At 37.3% G+C, this 24,661-nt stretch overlaps 1 protein-coding gene across 4 annotated transcripts in view; it reads right to left on the bottom strand.

The window, feature by feature from the left end:
* The window catches only part of LOC150107464 (mitochondrial nicotinamide adenine dinucleotide transporter SLC25A51), a 125,203-nt gene that overhangs the window by 4,267 nt on the left and 96,275 nt on the right, over positions 1-24,661 (bottom strand). The window contains exon 5 of one of the 4 annotated variants that reach the window (XR_016548197.1): positions 12,090-12,397. The exons of the other annotated variants lie outside the window; for them this stretch is intronic. The gene's annotated coding sequence lies outside the window, so the exon portion shown is untranslated. Of the gene's footprint in view, positions 1-12,089; positions 12,398-24,661 lie in introns of those variants that run through there. 4 annotated transcript variants of the gene reach the window in all.

The raw sequence follows: 24,661 nt of genomic DNA, 5'->3' as shown, positions 1-24,661 counted from the left end.
AAATCCTTTGCATGGTTGAGGTAGTGTAGTTGTCATACGATACTGTAAACCTAGGTAGTTTTAGAAACATGTAAAATGACAATAGACATCCTTATAAACACTGCAAAACGTATTTATTCATTTCACAGATTCTCTTCTAGCTGATTGCATAGAATTATTACAAAGAATATGCCACTTCTTTTGATCTCTAGTTAATATTTGGGATCAATCCCTCCTACTCTTCTGCTTTCAGTGTGTGTTGGATGTCCCTTTCCCCCCCCCTTCATGTCTGCTTGTCTTCCTCTGCAGTCTTGTTTGCCAGGTTTTCTTTGAATCTTTCTCTCTCTCATTTTCATTCTGTTAACATGTTCAAATCACCAAAGCTGTGTTTCCTGGATAATTGTTTTTAGTGGATTTACTCCTCATTTTTTAAAAAAATGTGTTTATTTTTTTTTTGCCTTCTACCTTCCATCCTTACCATTTTGATGGTTTATAATGAGTTGACTGTTTTATCATTAATGTGCCATGACTCAACAATTGTTTTCCTTCTGATTTTTTACTTATAAAAATGCTTATTTAGCATGTTGTATAACCTTCTTGTTAATGCAATTCTATTGCTGAGTTCTGAGATGTTTTTAGTAAAAACTGATCCTAAATATTTAAAAGCTGGCCACTTGTGATAGTTTTATCCTGAGGCTTAATGTACTCTTTCCTCCCAAACCACAATCGCAGTTCTTGTCTTGCTTTGGTTAATTCTCATATTCCTTTTTGGCATTTCTTACTTCCAAATATTTAAATTATATTGAATGTCTCCCTCTGAATTTAATATCAGATCAACAGTGAAAGCTAATTCTGAGAAGTCCAGATTTAATTAGCAAATTTCTTATCTGAAATAGTTTTCACTCTGTAGGTCTTCATATCAATCATCAGTATAGTGGGCTGAGAGTGCATCTCTATCATATCCCCACTGTTTTCACAAATTTCTTTGATTTTTTTAAAAGCAAATCAGAAATTTGAAGATATAAAAATGCAACTGAGCTTATTTCTCCTATTTTGATTCTGGGTAGCCCTGTTTGGAAGCTGCACTGACTTCTTTCCAACTGCTTTTTAACTCTAATCCTCAGTCTAGCTTTTAGTATCTGGGAATATATCTTTCTTGGTATACACTAAGAAATATATTTTTCATGGTCCTAGTGGAAGTTATCCCCATTTTATAAATGGGGACAATGACAGAAATGTTTCAATCTCTTGACAGCTTCTTTATCATACTAGCCTTATCAATGTACTTCAACATTTCAGGGACTATCCTGTTATGTCCTGATGATTTCTCAATTTTCATTAAAAAAAATTAACAATGTTCATTTCTTCTTCTTTCATTTCTGTGTTGTTTTCCTGCTGTCATTTATCTCTGTTCTTGAATGCTCTAGTAATTCTGATAAGAATTACTTCCATGTGTGCATATCTTCTTACTTAGTTAAAATTTTTCTTTTTCCAATTTGTTGAATTCTAGTGGCATTCCTTCTGCTCTTTTCACGTTATATTAATATATATCTTTCCTATGTTGATCATTTGCTCGCACAGTGTCATGTGTGAGCAAATGATTATGGAAAAAAGTGATCTGTTAACGTGTATAAGCTGAGGTTATACTCTTTGGGGGAAAACAGTATGAGAAGGCTGTTCCAAAGAATAGAAGTAAATAGAATGAAATAAGATGAGATGTCAGAAGTTGAACTGCATATACATATATAAGAAAACTGATCTTGAAAGGATATCAGAACATTATCAAAAGTAAGAGGGGGGAATGGAGAGGAATCCTTCTTGCAGGTAATAAAATAGGACTGTGTTTTAATAGCATTGAAATTCAACAAGTTGTCTTCACTCTGCTTCAGAATGTTGAGATCAACGTTTAAGATGTTGGTTATGGAAGAACTTGAAACTTGATCATTTGAGTACTGGGGATTTCTAGATTGAAGAAGTGAAATGAAGAGTACTATCACCAGCAAAACTATGAATAGGATCTGAAGTTACAGAGAGAAGATTGTTGATGTAAAGGAAGATGAGTGTAGGTGAGAGTACAGAGTCCTGAGGTACTCCACTGATAAATCTGATGAGAAGAAGTCATCCACAACGACATGCAATGAGTGCCAGAGAGGAAAAGGGGCAGGAGGGAGACAATAAGATGGTATTTGGTTCACAAGGCTTCAATGCCAGACAATCAAATCTCTTGGAAATATCAAGAGTAACCACATGGGTTTCTCCAAATCTTTCCATGGCCTGTGTCTAAAGTTGATTAAGCTAGAGGGAAGAGAGCAATCCACTTAACAGATGACCCTTTCCTCACAGACTCCTTTCAATCACTTTTATCGTAGGTGTTCTGTTTCAGTACTATGCATGTTCTATTGGTACTTTCATGGGCATTCTGCTTCTGAATTGGCTGTTATCATTCTTCAAACCAAAGAAGAACTAGGCCAACACCCATACACTGTCCAGCTTCAAACAAAATGAATTAACTTCTCATCAGCTTCCTTCATTCCATCCTTCTCTATTTTTTGGAACAATCTTTCCTATACTGTTTTTCCCACTGAGTACAACCTTCCACTCTTTAAGAAACATAACAGGCTACATTTTTCTCCTTAATCACTTGCTCATACATGGTGATGTAGTGTTACAGATCTTGACCTTTCAAAGTGTGGGGTCAACATAAAAAAAGCTTAAAAGGAGGTCTACAGTAGAACAAAAAATTAAAGATACCAAGACATTATATTCTTGGTTTAATCCTTTATCCAAGTGTAAGCAAACAAAGTTTGAGCCTGAAGTACCTTCAGGACTAGGCAACTCATACATAAAGGCTAATGACTTCATATCACTTGCCTTATTATCCCATAATGCAAAGCATATATCACTTCAGACATGTACAATGCTATGCATTATGGGAAGGGTCATTACCCATACTGGTTTTGACCTTTATTAAGGTCTCAGTGGGATCCAGACCTTGAAGTAATACCAAATTGACAATTGACATTTATGTCTTTAGGGGTGAAGCAAGATGCTTTTCATATTCCCTGCTATCTGCTGTAGTTACAGTGAGAGTAGAATTTACGAGCAGTTGGATCGCCCTGGAGATTATGCATCGCTGCAGGAAGTTAAAATGACTAAGTCTTTTATATTTGAACATATCCATTGCCTCGTATGCTACAGCTTGCTGAACTAGATCGTTGGGATGTATGGACGTCGGTAGGAAGAACTTAGTTGCTAAAGATTGTAGGAAAGAGAAGATGTAAGGAATATTTGTATCTCGATGAAGTTGATTGTTTCTGACATACCATGGGATGATTCAGAATCATTCTCAAACACTTGTTCTGTACTCTTTTGTATTTTGAGAATGTTAGTATTAGCGGTGTGGCTCCAGGCTAGAGAGGCATAGGTGATTATAGGATGAATCGTCATCTGGTATAGCTGCAATTTGATTCTGTTGCTTAGCTTGCTATTTCTATTAATTAGCAGATACATCTGAATGATGGCTTTAGATGCCTTTGCGCACATAAACTTGATACGTTGGTTGAAAGTTAGCTTTTTGTCGAGCATTACACCCAGGTATTTTGTTTCTGTCTGCCAGGGAAGTTTAGTATTGAATAGTAATACGTCTCCTGCAGGAGATATTGGCCTTTTCGTGAAGAGAATGGCTGAGCTTTTTTGGGGGCGTTGACTTCCAATCTCCATTTGGAGAACCAACCCTCCAGCTTTAGAAGGTTTTCTTGAAGTTTTCTGGTAATGAAGTGTGGTCGGAGAGATCTGGTTAGTATTGCTGTATCATCCGCATATAGGGCGATGATGGATGACAGGATGACATTAGATTGTGCAGGATATCTGACATGTATATGGAGAACAGCAATGGAGCCAGTAGGGACCCCTGCAGCACTCCAGCCAAGATATGGCACTGAGATAAGGTAGAACCATTGATTTTGACTTATATTTACTATGGCTTCTGCCTTGTCTACATTTGTGTGAACAAGGCCCTCGTTAGAGCTTATGGGGAGAAAGGAGGGATCTGTTTTTATTTCTGATGTTTCTCAATAATCCCCAGATAGAGTGATCAATAGGTGAGATAGAGGCTAACTTTTCATCCCAAACTTGGTTTCTATGATTTTTAAGTGCATCTCTCACTGCCCCATTCAATCTATTAAGAACTGTTTTGTCCTGAGGTGCGCGAATGTTACAAAATCTCTTCCTAGCTCTGTTCTTCTCTCTGATCAGGTCCATAATATCCTTGGGCAAACGACCAGGCTTGGGGACAGATTTGTAGAAGGTGGCAACTGTTATAGCGAACTTAATTTGTTGGGTGAGGCTAGTAACTGCAGATTCCACATCTTCTTCTGTGCATATGTGAGGGACAGGTCCAGTTTGATCCCCAAGTGCTTTAGACAATCTGTCCCACGATGTGTAAGAGTGAGAGGGAGAAGACAGGTATTCTTGTTCTCCCAGTTGTAGTAGAATTGGGTTGTGATCCGATGACAGCTCATTCAGTGATTTAAGGCTGTACTAAAGTTTAATGTCTTGCAGGATAGCTATATCCAGGATATCAGCGGTGCCAGGCGTACTGAGTTGGTTCGGTAGGTCCAGTCACAACAGCATAGTTTGATCCTATGTAGTTGGAAAGGATGCAGCCATTCTTGTTGGTGGTTCTACAATTCCAAGCAGGGTGTTTGGAGTTTAAATCCCCAGCAATAATGATGGGTACTCTAACTCCTAAAATGGCATTTAGATCAGTGTGCAGTAGAGTTTTTAAGGGTGGATTGTAAGCTGAGTAGATTTTCAATCTGCCAGCGGAGCTGGTGTAAACTTCCACGCCTTCAAGGTTAGTGGGTTATTCACAGAATGGTGCTTAATATAATTTTTAATGAAGATGGCAGTACCACTATCTCTGTAGTTTGATCTATTATTTCTGTACATGAAATAACCCTGTATTTTGGGGCTGTCTGAGGATCTAAGATGTGTTTCACTGATTAGTATAATATCTGTAGGTGAAATCATGTATCTCCAGAATTTTGTTTCTTAGGCCATTTGCATTCCATGCAATGATCTGAAGAGAGGCTGGAACGAGTTTATTTTTATTCATTTATGATTGCTGTGAGGATGGCCTGTGTTTCACGTAGGAATCTTTTAGTGGAGGTTGCTGAAGGGTTAGACAGGCTGAAATCTTGTAGCATGTTAACTAGAGACGCCATAATAACAGCTGTCAGATTAGTAGGTGCTGTTGGCTGATTTTGTTCTGATGTTGGTTTGTTTGTGCGGGCCACATCACCATAACTTCTTGTTTGCCTTTGGCTTCCACTGTCTTTGAAGATCACTGACTGTTGCTGAGTCTCAGGCTGTGGAGTGGGGGCCTCAGGTGTTCTTTTACTAGAGGAAGAGGGCGGTTTAACTGTCTCCATCCATCAATTCTTTGGGTGCTGAATACATCCCTTGCAGTTCGCTGGATGAGGGCCACCACAGTTGGCAGCCGAGGTAGTTTCTGGCTTTATGCAGGTATTCGTGGGGTGGTTCTTAGCACATTTCAGGCATTTGTACTCTGCCTTGCAGAGTCTGAGTATGGCCAAATGTTTGGCATCTATGGCACTGACCGGTAGATGCCCTTTTACGGAGTGTTTCTGGGGTGATCCAGAGTCCACATACTGATGTTAAATCATAGATATTCTTATAGGCTTTGTGGATTTTCACTAAGACCAGAGGCATAGGCGTTTTGTCCGCTCTAGTCATTCTGCTGATCTTAATAGGCGACAGGTCCTGGTGGTGGAGGTCAGCCCCGATTTCATCTGTGGTTATATCCTCCGTGACACCCCAGTAGCACCTTCAGATTTTTCTCTGAACCAAGAGAAAAGGTGTAGTATTGAAAATTGCTAGAGTATATGACTTTGGTTAGTTTCCTGTAGTCTGTCACAATAGCCGGCTGAATTTTTATACCATCATCCGTGTTCTTGGCTGAGAGATATTGTATCAGCGAGTTTATCATTGTGGACCTTAAGTGTGTCCATCTTTTCTTTTCCCAGAGGACTATCGGTGGAACCCTCTCTTTTGTGGCAGTTGAAGGATTGGAACTGGGAGTATCCTCTTCCATACCAAAATCTATGGGTGGTTCTGTCTCAGCGGTTTTGCACACACGTACATCTTCACAGTCTGGGGGGAGACCGCAACTGAGTAATGAGCTCCTCACTTGTATCGTCTGAGTTATTTTCTGTGACTGCAGAGGGTGGAGTCAAAAAGCTTAACTTTTCCCAGCCAGCTATCACTCAGCAGTTTTCCCAATCTGAGGAATTCATTATAAACCTCATCGAAAATGGTCTCGTTCAGAGGTTTTTCCATGATAATGAAGCATTCGAGAAAATTACAATAATCCTGTGGATTGGATCCACTAGCAAATCCCGTAGACACAGTCTGGTGTCTACCAGCAGTACGATATATAATTTAGTATGCCCTGTGATTAGACTTAGAAGATGGTTTCAGATGGAACTAAAGATTTTGAAATTAAAGTATTTACTCACCTGCAACTTACAAAAACTTTTCGTAATCAAAATGCTTGATCAACACATGTGAACATAATACTCATCACTAAAGCATAAATCGCTAAAAACATTATCAATCAAATTCGCAATTCACCATCAATAATACATGAAACTGACACGGGAGCTGCCATCTTAACTTTCCGTAATACCAAATTTGTAGTAATTCAGAAGTCATATTTCCATATACAAGTAGCCAAAAGGTGTCGCACCTTATTGATAAAACACTCTGGATTAGAGATAGATGTTGAAATTTTTTCCACTTGATTATAAATTAAAGATACCAAGAAATTATATTCTTGGTTTAATCCTCTATCAAGTGTAAGCAAACAAAGTTTGCGCCTAAGTATCTTCAGGACTCGGCAACTCATATATGGAGGCTAATGATTTCATATCACTTGCCTTATTATCCCATAATGCAAAGCACATCCTTTCCGACATGTATAATGCTATGGATTATGGGAAGGGTCACTACCCAGATCGGTTTCAATAAGTGAAAAAACTTCAATATCTGTAATCCAAGAGTATTTTATTAACAAGGTTTGACACCTTTTGGCTACTTGTATATGAAAATATGACTTCTGCATTACTTCAATCTTGGTATCACTTCAGGGTCTGGCTCCCACTGATGAGACTTCAATAAAGGTCAAAACTGGTTATTAGCCTCTATATACCAGTTGCCCAGTCCTCAAGATACGTCAACCACAGTTTGCTTACACTTAGATAAAAGGTTAAACCAAAAATATATAATTTCTTGGTATTTTTAATTTATAGTATAACCAAGTGAAAATACTTTCTATAGTAGAACAAGAATGGCAGAATATCCATATTGATGTTCACTAACTGATGGGCCTCTAGATAGTGAAGAAGCTGGCTGTTGATCTTCTCCATAACTTTTGAGAGTACTAAGGTGAGAGCAAAGGATGATAGTTTGATGACTGACTTATCTCCCTTTTTAGGTAAAGGCTGGATAAAGGCTTGCCTCCAATGCTACTGGATAGATTCCAGATGAATATGACCAGCTTATACAGGGTGATTCAGAACTCTTGGGCCAAACTTAAGGGGTGATAGAACACACCTAAACAAGCACTTTTTGTCATACAGTGCATGATCTGAACTCAAGCGGTGAAGCGCTAGAGAATGCTTTCCAGTGAACACTTATAAGTGCTGGTTTTTGCAGTCGCCGTTATTTCTACCGTGGAATGCAAAAAGGATGGATTCTTTCACAAATCAGGAGAAGGCTGACATGCATTTCATTTATGGAGCTGTGGACGGGAATGCGAGGGAAGCCTGTACCGAGAGCACTTTCCTAGCAGACAAGCGCCTGATTGTAAAACCTTTCAGCAATTGCACCGGTATCTGTGCAAAATGGGCTCCTTTGTCAGTGGCATGCAGGATACAGTGCAGGCAAGGAGTGCGAGGATGGCACATGTTACAGAGAAAATTCTATGTAGGGTTGCAGATCATCCCGAATGTAGCACGCGAGCAATTTCCCATGCCGTACGTGTGCCCCAATCGACAGTGTGGCGATTTCTACGAGACGAACGATTACACCCCTACCATGCACAGAGGATACACGCCTTGACATCTGCAGATCACCAGCCTCATGTGGATTTTGCACAGTGGCTCCTGCACATGTCTTATTCCCTGATGAATGCACCTTTACATGTGAGGGCATTTTTAATACCCACAATTATCATGTGTGGTCGAGCAAAAATCCGCATGCCATACATCCACAATTGTACCAGTTGCGTTTCTCCATAAATGTCTGGGCTGGAATCTTACATGACCATTTGATTGGCCCATACCTTCTGCCAGCATGACTAAATGGGAGAACATACCTCGTATTTTTACAAGAGGTCTTGCCAGAATTACTGAACACTGTTCCAGCAAACATTTAAACATGTATGTGGTTCCAACAAAACAGAGCGCCACCCCATTTCAGCATGAATGTGTGGACGCATTGGATGCAACATTTCCAGGACGATGGATTGGTCGGGGTGGTCCCATCGCTTGGCTGCCACGATCGCCTGATCTCTCATGTCTGCACTTTTTCCTATGGGGCCATATGAAAAAACTTGATCTATGATAACCCCATCGATTCCAATGACCACTGTACGAGAAATGCCTGGTGTTTTCCGCAATGTACACCAATCACTACGTTGAAGGTGTGAAGCCTGCATTAATGTTGGCGGTTGCTCTTTTGAGCAGTTTCTGTAATTTGTTCAACAAAATTCTTTAATTTATGTTCTGTAATTTCTGCAATTGTTTCAAATATCCTCTGTCATTCTGTGTTTCTTCATTTCCTGACACAGTAGTTGCTAACCCCTGGTGCTTCACCGCTTGAGTTCGGACCATGCATTGTATGACGAAAAGTGCTTGTTTAGGTATGCGTGTGTTCTATCACCCCTTAAAGTTTGGCCCAAGAGTTCTGAATCACCCTGTATAGATGATACATCCTGTATCATCCTACCTCAGAATTATACATATTATACATATATGTATGTATAATTCTGAGGCAAAAGTTTGGAGCAAAACTGAAGGCATACCATTTAGAGCAGGAGCTCTATTAGTATCAAGACTAACGAAGATTTTTTTTGTATTGCAATAGCTGATTTGGCTTGGTCATATGAAGAAGTGTTAGAGAAAAACATTGATGACAGGAGGTCTGTCTTATTTTTGGGTGATGTTACTATGGTGACCTAAGGATGTAAGAGGTGAAAACAAGGAAGAGCAGAAGCTATGTGCAATAGTCTTAGTGAGGAACCAGAAGGCTCAACTACCAGCTGAGACATGCTCATTGCATTTCACTTTTACAAGGTCTGGTTTGTATTATTATTTTTTTAATTTTTGCACTTGTTACAAAAGATTCTTACAAACTACAATTTAGTCATAATAAATTTAGTTTAATCCTTTATCCAAGTGTGAGCAAACAAAGTTTGCACCTGAAAGTATCTTCAGGACCCAGTACTGAAGATACTTTCAGGTGCAAACTTTGTTTGCTCACACTTGGATAAAGGATTAAACTAAATTTATTATACTCTAACCAAGTGAAAAATAAACTTTCAACATACAGTTTAGTCAACCCTTTGTTTTGTTATTTAAACATTTTTACAAAAATGTTTATTTTTCACCTTTTCTGTCCACCAGAGGGTGTTTCCGGTTTTTGATTTTAAATGTATTTTTAAAGAAATACAACTGTTTTCAATAATACTTTATATTTGAAATATTTATATCTAGTTTTATAAATAAAAAAAATGCATACTCATTTCATGTCAAATTATTTGTATTTGTTCTGAATTGGAAGGCATGAAATTTATAAAGTATTTTAGGAGGACATAAGGTATAAGTTTGGAAACCTTTGGTATTAGGAACATTTTTCTACCATACTAAATTGTGTAAATTATTATTATTAATATAACAGGTAATAAATTTCTGAAATCTTCTGACAGGAAAATTGCCATTTGGCAGTACTGCATTCACATTTTGTGCATGCTTTATCTTCCAGTGTACTCTTATATTTACATTATGCAACATAAATAGAAGAGTATTCTTGGTTTTTGTTTATTTGCTGATGCAGTTTTTCATGCATAGACTCACCATACATCATATTTTGATGGGAAATTAAGATTTTATCCAAAGCACAGTTTTATAACTTAAATGGTCAAAATTTCAGGTTTTCTCTAAAAATAGTTTTAGATAAATAAACTTCTAGATTCACACTTCTTAGAAAAACATAAATGATCAGTTTTTGGACTTTAAGAAAGATGGCAAGTGTTATTATAAAACCATGTGGATATTGGTGCCTCCGTAGCGCAACTGGAAGAACGACGGTACTTTGCGCCCTTCGATTGGAAAAGGTCTAAGTTCGATTCTCGTCATGACGGGAGGAATCTTTATATGGACGTTTTCAATCAAAGGTGAGTTAGCCAATCTACGGAGGTAGCAGGGTTTTTCTCCTGAAAACTCTGGTTTTTCATCTCGCATACATACAAATCGGCCCTTCAGAACACACGTAATTTACAGACAAAAAAATACTAGCTATGGTGGTGGAGTGGCCAGTAGATGATGCTGATGTTGATTATTGGTAGTAGAGGTTCAGTGTACTGGCGGAGATGGAGAGTGTGTACAATAGGTGTCCTCCCGTGATGAGTCTTCGGACTCCTTGGAGGTGTCACGAATAATAATAATAATAAATAATAATATTACTCAAATCACAGGACAAGATGATGCAGCATTACTTGAGATTGAAAATGTCTCCCCACCTTCCAAATAAGGATTTCATTTAGAATGTTCAAGTTACATCAAAGTGCTTATTTCTTTGATTTAACTTATTTTAGTGAATAAAGCATTTACATACATGAATTGATCTTTTAACTGGAACTTCACCTTGAGGAGACTATTCTGCATTACTAAAAACATTTATTCAGTGAGTTCCCATTCCATTCATGTGTCATCTCCTGTCTAGGAGAGTGGCTATGATGCGACTCATGGTTGATGCATAACGATAAAATAATCTCCCTCCAACTCCACATGACGTTTACACCTGTTGTGTAGGTGTTTGAAGGAACGGTGGAAGTCCTGAATGAGAACCTCCTTCAGTATCTGGGTCACACTGTTTTGGATGTCTCAATGTCACTGAAGTGCTTACCTTTCAAGGCACTCTTCATCTTTGGGAAGAGGAAGAAGTCTGTGGGAGCCAAATGTGGTGAATAGGAGGAGAGGTTTAATCACAGAGATCACCTTCAAAGCAGCACACAGTGTGCAGGTACATTGTCTTGTAACAGAAACAAATTGTTGTTGGGGAACAGTTCTTTCCTGACATGTTGCATGCAGACATACAGACATTGCATTACACCTAAATAATGCTGGTCATTCACTGTGGTGTCCTTCCAACACAGCTTTCAGCACATTTTGTGTGTGCAGAAAATGGTCATCCACAGCATGGTTCATCCTCCAAGGACCCCCTCCCCCCCTTTAAACATTGAAATCCAGTGGAACACCTGTACTCAGCTCAGACAGTCATTGCCTTAAACTTTTTTTTTTTTTTTTTTTAGGTCTTGGTACACTTCTGTAGCAGTTTTTTCTAATTTACAGTTTTATCACAGCTCTTTGCTGCATGATGCAACTTCTGACATGCTCCACTTACATACTCTTTCTTCAACGATTGCCACATGAAAACTGCTGCATCACCTAACTCGAAAGTTGCACCTGTGATTATGACACACTCAAAACTATAAACACATTTGTTAGTTTTATTCAAAAGGTTGTCCTGTAAAAAATCAATAACACATAAACCTTTTTTTTTTTTTAATGCGAATTTGGAGTTACGTGAATTGGGATATCAAAAATATTTTTTTTTTACGTGTTTTTTATTCACCTTTACATGACCAACCTAAAGTCTAGGTTAGGAAAAAATCCGTAATTCAAAAAATTCTAAGAATTTTGTAGAATTGCATTCTCGTTTCAATTAAGAAAATTCTAAATTCTTATGAATTTTATTTACTGAGAATTCCCAGAATTACATAACTGACTGCGCATAAAAAAGCAGTTCTTAGCAGTTTGAATAGACAACACAGTTACCGCATTTTTTAAGTGAAATCAAAATAAAAATTGCATTATAAAATTAATAATTTTGCCAAGAAATAATAAATAGTAAGCTATATGTAATTTTCAAACTTTCATTTCATTAACCGAAGATTTTAATCCAACCCTCACATGATATTGCTGATAACAAAAAAAAAAAAAAAGGAAAGCCGTTTCCTTGGATATGAAAATTCAAATTTTAGATCGTCTTCAAACTGGGGAAGGTGTGATGGCTGTGGGTAAGCATTTTGGAGTCCGTGAATCAACTGTCAGATCTATAAAGAAAAATGAAGAGGCTATTAGAAAAGTGGTATGTTCTGGTACAAAATCAAGTGCGAAATTATCATCATACACAAGAGATGTTGTTCTAGAAAAGGCTGAAAAAGCTTTAGTGATGGGGATAGAAGATAATGTACAAAAAAGAAGCCAGTTGATGGAAATTCCATCAAGCAATTAGCATTGAGATTTTATGAACAGATTAAAAAACTGCAGCCAGATACTTCATCTCAATCGAGGAAAAAATATGAATTTCATGAAGCAATGGTTGGCTGGCTAAGTTTATTAAAAGACATGCTCTTCATAATATAAAGAGGTGAAACGGCTTCTGCTGATAAAACAGCTGCTAAAGCATTTCCACAAAAACTTGCTAAAATAATTGAAGATGGAAGTTACACTCGTGAACAAGTTTGGAATATGGATGAAACCGGCCTTTTCTGGAAAAAAAATGCCAAACAGAACTTGCGTATCAAAAATGCAAAAACTGTTGGTGGGTTCAAAGCAGCAAAGGATCGCATAACATTCCTATTATGTTCGAACTTCAGGAACATTTCACTGTAAAAAATCTTCTCCTCACACCCTTCTTCACATCTTGGTACAACTTCCAGGGATGGCCTCTCGTTCTTCCCATCTTAACATTCACCGCATTTATAATTCCTTCTGTATTAATCTGATAAAATCCCTTAACTAACTTGACTGTCTCTATCATATCTCTTCTTTTTCTCCTATCTACCAACCTCTGTAATCCACATTCCCTTAAATGTTCTTCATAACACTGACCTGCAGAGATAAAAAGGTTATCATTCCATTGTATAAGCCTCTGTTCAGACCACACTTAGACTATTGTTCTCGATTTGGTCCCCAGGATTTGAAGGGGATAAATTAACTGTGGAAAGGTTACAGAGAGGTGGATAACAAAGATGGTTTCAGGACTGTACAACGTTAGTTATGAGGATCGGTTGAGGGAATGTGGACTGCAGAGTTTGGTGGATAGGAGGAGGAGAGGTGATATGATTGAGACTTTTAAACTGTTGAGAGGTGGTTACAGGGTTGACACTGGGGAGTTGTTTCGCTTGGTTGAACAGCTGGAAGGAGTCATGACAAGGGGCCATCCCTGGAAGTTACGAAAAGAAACTGTGAGAAAGAGGGTGAGGATTGGTTTCTTTGCATGGAGGGTGGTTGAACCATGGAATGCATTGCCTGATGGGAGCGAGAACGGTCAATGTGTTTAAGGAGTGGTATGATAGGCTTTGTGTTTCCTAGGAGGGACCTCCCATGATGAGTCTTTTGACTCCATGGAGGCCTGAATAATAATAATATGTCATCCACTGACACAGCCTTATTAACATATAATTCAAGCAGCACTTATACACCTCTGATTCTTTCACTTTTGATTCTCCTAATCCTTCTACATGTTGCACAGTATCATTTCACACCACTATGATATACACCAATATATCTACAAAAAAAATATTTCCCCAGTTATCTAAGACAAGAGAACTACATTATAATAGTAGGTTTTAATTGCTTATTGATCCACTTCCTCCTTAATTTGTTTGATATATGAATAATCTGTGCATTTCTAATTAGCTTGACTTAGCCTCCAATGTATTAATCTAACATTCTCTGCAGTTAATGTTTAATTTTATTATTTTCCTTAAAGCTTATTTTTATCATTTAAATGTCAGACTAGTTGTATAGTCTTTGATTTTGATCATAAGTTTAATACTTAACACCCTTGCTATGTATTGTTCAAGATTTTTTATGATAATCCCACTCATGTAAAGTTAAACCAGTAGACAATGAACTCTTCTCTTAAGGTACTTGAGGCTTCCAAATAAGCAGAATGTGGCCTTGCTTCCCAAATAATGAAAACCTATCACTACCATTCTAGCGGTTTTAAACCCACAGTCTGCTGGTTGAACGGTATAGTTACTATTCACTCAGCTAACAAGCTAGTTATCTACAATTTTCCTGAAAACAAGCTACAATATAACTACAAGTAAAGCATTAAGTGGAAGACCCATCAAATCAAACAATATACATTTCACAATGGATTCCTTCATCAAGAATTCTAACTCCTTTTCCATGATCATGAAGATATATATGACTGTGTCAAAAAAACAAAAATACACATGTGAATATAGTAAAAAGATATTTAACTGTACTAAAATATTCCAATTTAAATATCTTAAACCATCATCAGTTAATAAACAGAACTGAGAAATTCAAACAGCAACATATAGGCAAAAGAAGAATGATCAAATGGTAGGGATTCCTGAACAAAAATTAAACAAAAAATGTCACTGGTACTTGAATAACAACCTCCCCTTGATATATCAGTTTAAAACTACAGATTATAATCTAACTACAATTGCAAGCTTTCTCAAAATAATTATATTTTATATTATTCACAAGCTGTACAAAATCCTACTCGCCATGCAAAAAAAATGTACTTGCCCAAGATCCCCATTATTTTTAATTATATGTCCCAATAAGCCAACAGGAGTTCTATAAGTTGCATGTATTTTTGAAAGTTTTTTTTTTATTAAATAAAAAAATTCGACTTTTGTCCATTCTATAGATACTTGCCATGGGCAAGCATATTCATCAAGCGCTGCTATTAGGATCAAAAATAGATGTGTAAAAATGTGTGCATGTGTAACTATAAAAAATATACATATAATAAGTAGTTATCAATAATTGTGTTATGTTCTGTTTTATGTGTGTTCAATAAGTGTTATGTTTCTTAATAGATTCACAGTTAACTCTACATCAAAGAATGACTGTGTCATTCATCTAAACTGAAGAGAACTGTGAGAAAAATTGCCAAGAGAATCAAATTATTGAAATATGGAAACATTTATTCCAATTAAACTTTATTTATCACCATTCTCTAATTTTTAAACAAAAAATGTCACTGGTACTTGAATAACAACCTCCCCTTGATATATCAGTTTAAAACTACAGATTATAATCTAACTACAATTGCAAGCTTTCTCAAAATAATTATATTTTATATTATATTCACTAGAATCCATTCTTGTAAAAAAATTATTATTATTAACAGACCTTCATGGAGTCAAACGACTCATCATGGGAGGTCCCACTCTCACATGCCCAACTCATTGTACCTCGACTTAAATGCATTCACTGTTCCTTACACTCTCAGGAATTGCATTCCCACTACTCTCCATGAAAAAATATCTATTCCTCATCCCCTTGCTCACGCCCACCTTATACAGCTTCCGAGGACGGCCTCTTGTTCTCACCAATCTCCAGATATTCTATGAAAAATCTCATCCATATTAATGTGGTAAGTATCCCTCGCCAACTCATTCATCTTGATCATGTCTCCCCTTTTCTTTCTATACTTGACATTCTTGATTGAGAGAATGATCGAGATTCTCTCAATCTGTTCTCGTATTCCACAGACCAGAAACCAACTCACTCAATTGTCTCTGGACCCTCTCCAACATATCATCCTTTTGAAAATCTGTCGACCAAATCTGTGTACAGTAATCCATATGCGGCCTAATCAAAGTCTTGTACAATGGAATCAAAATATCCTTACTTCTACATGTCAGTGTTCTCTGCATCATTCCCATAATCTGCTGTCATTCTCACAATTTTAGAAAAATGTCCACGAAATTTCAAGTTTCTATCCACCATAACTCCCAAATCTTTCATCTTCCCCCATCTCCTCCTCCAAAATATCTCTACCAATCCTATACTTTGCTCTCCAAATTTTAAAACCTTAGACTTTGTAACATTACACTAACATCCTACACACTTTCCCATTTAGAGAGTCTATTTAGGTCCTCTTGCAAAGCTACATCTGCTCTACTTCTCATAACTTTCCCCAACTTTGCATCATCTGTAAACAACTGTATATCATCATTTTAGCACTTTCCAATGTTATTTATATATAAATTAAACAAACAATAGTCCCAAAATAGACCCCCCCATGAGGCACACCACTAGGGGACTTTCCTCTTCTGTGATACGCCTCATACACAACCTGTCGATACCTATCAGACAGCTAATCTCCAATCCAAGGCAGTAATCTACTATCCAACCCCATCTGTTCCAATTTAACTACTGGATTGTCATGTGGTAATCTATCTAAAGCCTTTGCAAAATCTAAATATACTACTGTATATGCATCCCTTTGGACAATGTATTTATTACCTTGTTATAGTAAGTAAGCAAACTGCTAAAACATGATCTTCCCTCAGCAAACCCATGCTGTCCATTAAAGAGAATTCTACTGCTATCCACCCAGTTCTGAATCCTTGTCCTCACTAGCTTTTCCAACACCTTGACCACAACTCCAAACAGATTGGCTTATAATTTTAATCCTCAGTCTTATCACCTCCTTCACAAAGCAGAATCGTTTTTCCATCTTTCCATTCCTTTGGGACCCAGACTAATCTAAGATTCATGTTGAAAATGTGCGTTAAAGGTGTTAACTCCCTGGAACATTCCCTCAAAACATGCAGTGATATATACCATCAAGTCTCTTGCCTTGTTGACAAGTTTACTCAACAAATTTGCTCTGCATTATGTTACAATCACAAGGATGAAATACTTTCATGAACTGCTCATTTAACACCTCTACTATATCCTCCTCAGTGTTTAGCATTCTCTCGTTATCACTGACCAACATCATCCTCCCCTAATTATTCTTCCTTCTACTGGCCACATATTTCTTTTAGCATCATTTGCTAACTGCTGCTCATACTGCACTTTTGCTACCCTTACTGAGTTACCTTCCTTACTTGCTCTTTGTACTCTTCATGAAAATGATTATCTTCACTCATCTTGTGCTGCCTCTACAATGTCCTTTTCTTCCAGACTGCATGCTTCACCACTTCAGTCATCTATTTAACTCCTCCTTTATTTAATCTCATGACCTTTGGAATATACTCAGTCATTGCCTCAGCCAGATAATTCCTGATTAGAGACCAAGTAGTATTGATTTCCTTCCCATGCAATTCCTCATTCCATGATATCGCTGCAAGCTGCTTCCTGAGTTTGCCATAATCAGTCACTTTATAGTTCCACAAAAGTCCTGATATGGCTGGCGACCACCCAAGTGATCACTTCATGATCACTTTCACCAACTGGAGGATGATGTAACACTTCATTTCCAACAATATCTTCTGGTAAGATTATAAAATCCAAAACCCTCGATCCACATGTGGCCTCTGTTATGTACTGCTTAAGGTAGTTATCCCTTAAAAACTCAAGAAATTCATTCTCTTTGGGTCCTGATGCTGTCTCTTCATTCCAGACTCATAATGATCATCCTTTTCTTATTAGCCAAAGCAATTTCTCTAAACATCTCCTTCTCACTCTGCCTTCCACATTACCAGATCTCTACAACACCCTCCTAAACATTTCATCATGTCTACCTCCACTTCCCACTGTACTGATTCAAAACCACTGTCAGTATTTGCTCCTTGCATCTCCACACTCTAAATGGGCACAACTCCTCTGCCATCATCAATAACACTCCTCCTCCTCCGTTTTTGCTTTGTCTGTTTCTGCGAAAGACTACACATCCCCTTCATCTCTATTCCTGTCAGAATGTCATCCTCATTCAACCACAGCTCACTTATACCAACAATTTTGGGGCAAACGAACTATCGATGCTCCAATTTCACTCCCCTTGTTTCGAATACTTCTAAGCATTTGTAAACATACACCTAGCTAATTTTTGTTTCTATAACAAGTCCCACTAACCCCACTTCTTGAAAAAATGATCCCTCTATGCTCTCCCCTATCCATTTCCATCTATCATCACTGATAATACTCCCCTCCCCCCAGACATCTACTCCTTAATTCTCACACATCTACTCCTGAAACCATCATCTACACTTTTCATGCAGTGTTCCCCTGTCCATCCTAACCTCCCCCCATTTCTCTGTCCACTGTGTTCCTTCTTATTCTCTCCACTTGTGCTGCTCACCTCTCCATTCACAAACTTGCTGACCTTACTCTCCTGTTCTTCCAAAACACCTCTTGCTTCCCCAGGTCTTACATTCACTTTACTCATTCTCTCTTGCAGCAACAGTTTCTCCAACTAATTCAAACCAAATCCATTCAGATGTAGCTCATCTCTTTTATACAGCTCTATCCGTCCCTCAAACTCATCCCACACATTCACAAAATGAACTCCTTTCTCTGTAGAAAACTCTACTAGCATACCATTCAAAATCTTCGTTCGCCTTTTAAACTCATTATTATACTGACATCCTACCTTACATTTTTCTTGCTGCCACTCAGATCATTCATGCCAACTACCACTATCATTATCATTTTGATAATGAAACAAACTATTTTTCTTTTCTTTTTTTTATTTTCACCTAAATATTGAAGGTAACTTCAACAGAATGTATAATGGAACATGATCAAAATATAAATAACAGAAGAATTTTAAAACACACCATCATAGCTTAATTAGGACAACAAACGATCAATAAAATTCCAAATTAATTTTAAAAAATGTACATACGAGGGTGTCGAAAGATTCGTGGCCTTGGCCATAGATGGCAACACTATCAGCAAGATTTTTTTTTCTAACTTGGTACATCTGTCATAAGCATCCATGTGAAATTGCAAGTCATTCTATCAGGTAGTTTGTTTTATACAGCTGTCTGAAGCAAAAGTGTTCTCTGTATCCCTTGAAATGGATAAAATTGAGTATTGTGCGTTATAAAATTCTTTGCAAAAGAAGGTTTAACTCCAAAACAAATTCATTTGAAGTTCACAAAAATTTATGGGAATTCTTAATTGTCAAAAAAGTTCATTTTTGACAATTAAGAAATGGGCTGCCAAGTTTAAATGTGGCTGTACCAACCTTGAAGACAATCCAGTTGAAGGACATCCAAAAAGCGTAACACCACCAGAAATCATCGATTAAGTGCATGATATGGTATTGGATGACTGGCGAGTCAAAGTGCGCAAAATTGCTGAGACTATAGGCATTTCCAAAGAACATGTAGGATATATTTTGCATGAAGAATGGCATACGAAAAAGTTTTGCGTAAGATGGGTGGCACACTTGCTCATAGCAGATCAAAAAAGCACTCGCATTAAAATCTCTGAACAGTGCTTGGAGTGTTTTAACAAGAATAAAACTGATTTTGTGCGTTGTGGATGAGACTTGCATTCACCATCACACCAGAATCCAAACAACAGTCAGAACAGTGGACAGAAGCCGGCAAAGAAGACAAAGTCGGTTCCATCGACCTTTCCTGTTGATGGAACCAACTTTGATCGGTTCCATCAACAGGATGCTAAAGGTAGTTTGTTTATTAATTATCTTGAAAAGGGTATAACAATAACCGGGGAATATTATTCCGATCTTTTAACCAGACTAGACAAAAAAAATCGTGAGAAAAGACAAAGTTTGCAGAAGAAAAAATCATCTTTTATCAGAACAATGCACCTGCCCACAAAGGTGTTTTGGCAATGGGAAAATTAAGGGATCTGCACCATGAATTGTTGGAACATCCACCCTATTCCCCAGATTTGGCTTACTCTGACTTCTATCTCTTCCCAAAACTAAAACTCTTCCTCACTGGTCAGAGTTTTTCTTCAAATCAAGAAGTAATTGCAGCTATAGAGGGGTATTTTGCAGAACTTACTGAGAACCACTACAAGGACGGGATAATGGCACTGGAGCGTTGCTGGAATAAATGTATTAGTCTTAAGGGAGATTAAGTTGAAAAATAAAAATAATTTTGAAATTTTAAATTCGTTTTTTCATTGTTAGGACAAGAACTTTTCTGACCACCCTAATATATATATAATGATGATGATGATCATCATTTATTTATATATGAATAGAGATATACAGAAATATTCATGTAACAATAACTCATAGAGATAAAGCAGTGGTAGCTTGTCCATAAGGGCTGCAGAGCTGCAGCCCTTCTAGTATAAAATGAAAGTTCGTTTATTATTGCTATTCTTAAATTTTTATATTGCATTAGCATTGCAGCCCCACCACTACAAATTCTTACAAGCCGCCACTGAGATAAAGTTTACTTAATGAAAGTGGGCCAAGTTGCTCTGTTTTGGGCCCATTTGTAAATGTTACATGGTTCATACGTTTTAAAAATTTATGGAATTTACAACTGTGTTAAAAAACTTTTTATTATCCCGACATTTTGATCTTCACATCAAGATCATCATCTTGTATATTGTACATCAATAATACAAGACAAACCGAGTTACATTATTAATTGTAATCTAAAGAAACAATGATATGATCACATGTTATTCTACTGGCATGACCTCTAGTGAAAAAAAAAAATTAAATTACATCAAGCTAAATTCTATTTACAAATGACAGGAATAAACATTCTTTCAGATGTTTTTTTTTTTCAGAAACAATGATGTCCTATTTCTAGTGTTACAATTCTTATTTTGGCTTTTAAGATACTGGATTTTCTACAGTCCTGTTTATAGTTGTTCTTAGCGAGGAACGTTCCGTGGCTTGAATATATACCTTCCATATGTTTGGGATTTTTAGACCACCATTATTGTTCAGATTGGGGTGGTTGATAATAATCTCACATGCTTCCTTGAATTTTTGTTCATACCATGTTTAAGTGCGATATAGACAGCTAGTGCTTTTCCAGTCAATTCTGTGCAAGGAATTCAGGGCATGATCAGAAAGACCATGTCGTTTATGTTCTTTTTGTCTGATAGGAATTGTGCGTCCTGTTTCTCCTATATATGGCATGTTGCAAGTACAATAAATCCGGTATACTCCAAGGTGGGCTAGTGGAGGGAGTGGGTTTTTGGATGAGTTGAGTAAGCTTTTTAATTTTGCAGGAGGTTTAAAGGTAACTTTGAGGTTGTATTTTCGTAGTACTCTGTTTATTTTGTCTGATGTTCCTTTAATGTAGGGAATGGTTACAGTTTTACTGTGGTCTAGTTTGTCTTTGTTTCTTATTGGGGTTTTGTAGAGAATTTTGTTAATAGTGTTTAGGCTGTATCCGTTTTTTTGGAAAGTATTAAAGATAATTTTAAATTAGTCTTTTAGTGCCTATTCATTGGAACAGATCATTTGCGCTCTGTTTTTTAGCATGTTGATGACACCTAGTTTTTGTGTTGGGTGGTGGTAGGAGTTTATGTGTATATATTGTCCCGTATGTGTCGGTTTCCGGTAAACAGTGAAGGAAAGACTGCCAGAGAGAAGACGTGTGACAAGTGTATCCAGAAACGGAAGTGTGTTGTGTTTTTCAATTTCAGTTGTGAATTGTATGCGTTTGTGTTGTTTGTTTAGGTGGCTAAGGAATGCGTCTAATGTCTGGCGGCCATGGGACCAGATCACAAAAACATTGTCAACGTATCTAAGCCAGACTTTGGGTTTTAAAGGGGAGGAACCTAAGGCAAGTTGCTCAAAATGTTCCATGTAAAAGTTAGCAATTGGGGGGGGGGGGGGATAATGGCGAGCCCATTACTGGGCCTTCTTTTTGTAAGTAGAAAGCGTTTTGCCATACAAAATAACTCTATCATAATACATGCGCAAAGAGTGCCGTGATACTTGGAGGGAATTTGTTCTGTAGGAGAAGGATTGTGTCATTGATTGGGACATTCGTGAAGAGGGCAGAGACGTCATTAGACATTACATTAGAAAAAGATGATTAATAAATCATCTTTTTCTAATGTAATTTCTTTGATGGTGTTTATGAAGTGCGTGTTTTTGATATAGGACGGGGAATGACCTACCAACTCCTTGAGTGTTGCTGCTAATTTTTTTAGCTAAGTGATACATTGGGCTATCAATTCCTTCAACTATAGGTCTTAAAGGTGTGTTTTCTTTGTGAATTTTTGGTAGCCCGTAAATTCTTGGGGAGCGTGCATAGTGAGGAAATAGGTTTTTGACCGTATCTTCGGGTCAAGTGGTAATTGACTTAAGTAGCTTCTCTGTTTTGTTTTTTATTCTGTTGGTTGGGTTGTAGTTAACTAACTTGTATGTGTTATTGTCAGAGAATAACAAATTAGTTAACTACAACCCAACATATTATCAGATCAACTGTTATGGTATTGCAGTGCTTGTGTTCAATTAACCCTTATTTTACTTAATCATGGCTCCAAATTGCAAAAGTAGTGATGCTGATTTGGATATGCCAAAGAGAAGCCATAAAGTTCTTCCTTTAAGTGAAAAGATGAAAGTTCTTGACTTCCTAAGGAAAGGGAAAAAAATCATATGCTCAGGTTGCTAAGATTTCATTCACATAGCTTTTATCTACCCTATAATATAAAATGATAAGCTTTTTTGTAACATTTTTTGTCAAGTTATTTGAAACGTTTTGAAACTCAGGGGCTACCCTGAGTGTCGAGTCTTCAAAATTCAAGGAGAACCAGCCTACCAGCCCAAAACTGGGGGGGGGGGCACAGAACCCCCCTTTCGAGTCATCAGAATTCAAGGAGAACCGGCCTACCAATCCAGAACTTGGAGGGGGAGCCGTAGGCGTCGGAAGGGGGGGCAGATCCCCCCCCCTAGCTACAGTATATTGTTATAATTGTTCTATTATTAGCTGTTGTTAATCTCTTACTCTGCCTAATATTTAAATTAAACTTAATCATAGTTATGTATGTATAGGAAAAAACATTGTGTGTGTGTGTGTGTGTGTATATATATATATATATATATATAAATATAGGGGGTTCAGTACTATCTGCAGTTTCAGGTATCCACTGGGGGGGGGGAGAGGCTTGGAATGTATCCCCCATGGGTAAGGGGGGAGAGGACCACTATATGTGGAATTGAAAAGCTTTGTGCTTTCTTTTCACTATGTCATTGATGTAGGAACCAAAAGGTACTGAAAATCATTTACTTCAAGGGTCAATTTGCCTTCTATTCTGTTCTTGAGGACTTTAGTTTAACTGTTGTTGACAGCCATCTCAATCAGTGCTGCATTATTACTTAAATTATCTAGGTGCTTTTGGGCAGATTGAATGTTAGTCAATCACCATGACATTATCTGCAAAACAGATTGCTTTCGTGGGTTTGTCCTATCGAATCATCAACATATCAACTCTCAAAAATGTATATGATAAAATAAAATAAAAAATTAAATATTATTAAAGGATTGATACAATATTTCCCATGGAGGAAGGTAATCAAAGCACATCAGATCTGACCAAATTCAAACTATAAAAAAAAGGTCTTCATCTTTATGTAAACATTCCATAAGGAATCTTCTACTCTTGTGTAAGAGCCTGTTTTCTTCTGAAGGACTATGCTTAGTAAAGATAGCTATAGATCTAAGCCATACTGTTCAGGTACATGGCAGATCTACCTGATTATTCAAAGAAAAACAAGCCACACGAACAAGAGATTAAGTAGGGACACCTGGAAAGTTAAGTAGAGGAAGCATGTCTTAAGGCAAAGAACAGAAGAAAGGTTGAAATTTTCTTGACAAGACAAAAGGAAACCATGATATTAATAGACATGATATTAATAAACCTCAAAACTCTAGCAACACATGCAGATATTCTTTCAACATAAGGGAAAGGAATCCAGAAGATCTGAGACACAGACTGGAAGCCTAAAACTCTTAAATGCTTTGGTAATAAAGGACTCCTTGAAATCATTCTTTAGAAAGGCTGATTTGATGTTATTAAATTCCTGGAATAATAGGTTCTCTGTAGAGTAAAGTATGAGCTCAATGCAACAAAATCTTGATTGTTTCATTTTGATTTCGATGATGATATATAGGATGGGTGTAACAATCAGTATGCATTTCTTTTTTGCAGTGGATGAAGGTAAGGCATGCACTATTTTTTTGGATTTTTCCAAGGCATTTGACAGGGTGCCACATGACTAGTTAATTTTTAAGTTATATCATATGGGTTTGGATATCAGGTTAGGTTAGTGGACTGGATCAGTGATTGGCTCCGATAGATATCAGAGAGTTGTATATGGTGGAAGCAGAGAGTAGGAAGGTTACAAGTGGAGTTCCACAGGGTTCAGTCCTGGGACTACTGCTGTTCAATCTTTATGTCAATGATATTGTCCCAGAACTACAGGGAGATGTTCAGTTGTTTGCAGGTGTGAAGCTTTGGAGGGTTATCAGTAACAGTGCTGATGTTTTGGCTCTTCAAGAGGATTTGAATATGCCCAGAAAGGGTGGAGATAGGAAGTCAGTTTAATGCATCTAAATGTAAGGTTTTAAAATTTGGGATCCAGAGAAGGAATGTTTCATACTCACTAAATGGAGTTATACTGGAAGAGG

The sequence above is a fragment of the Typopeltis vanoorti genome, chromosome 4 (assembly GCF_054136105.1).
Source record: "Typopeltis vanoorti isolate ZY-2024b chromosome 4, IOZ_Tvanoo_1.0, whole genome shotgun sequence".
Classification (NCBI taxonomy): Eukaryota; Metazoa; Arthropoda; class Arachnida; order Uropygi; family Thelyphonidae; genus Typopeltis; species Typopeltis vanoorti.
This window is presented reverse-complemented; position numbering and strand designations above follow the sequence as displayed.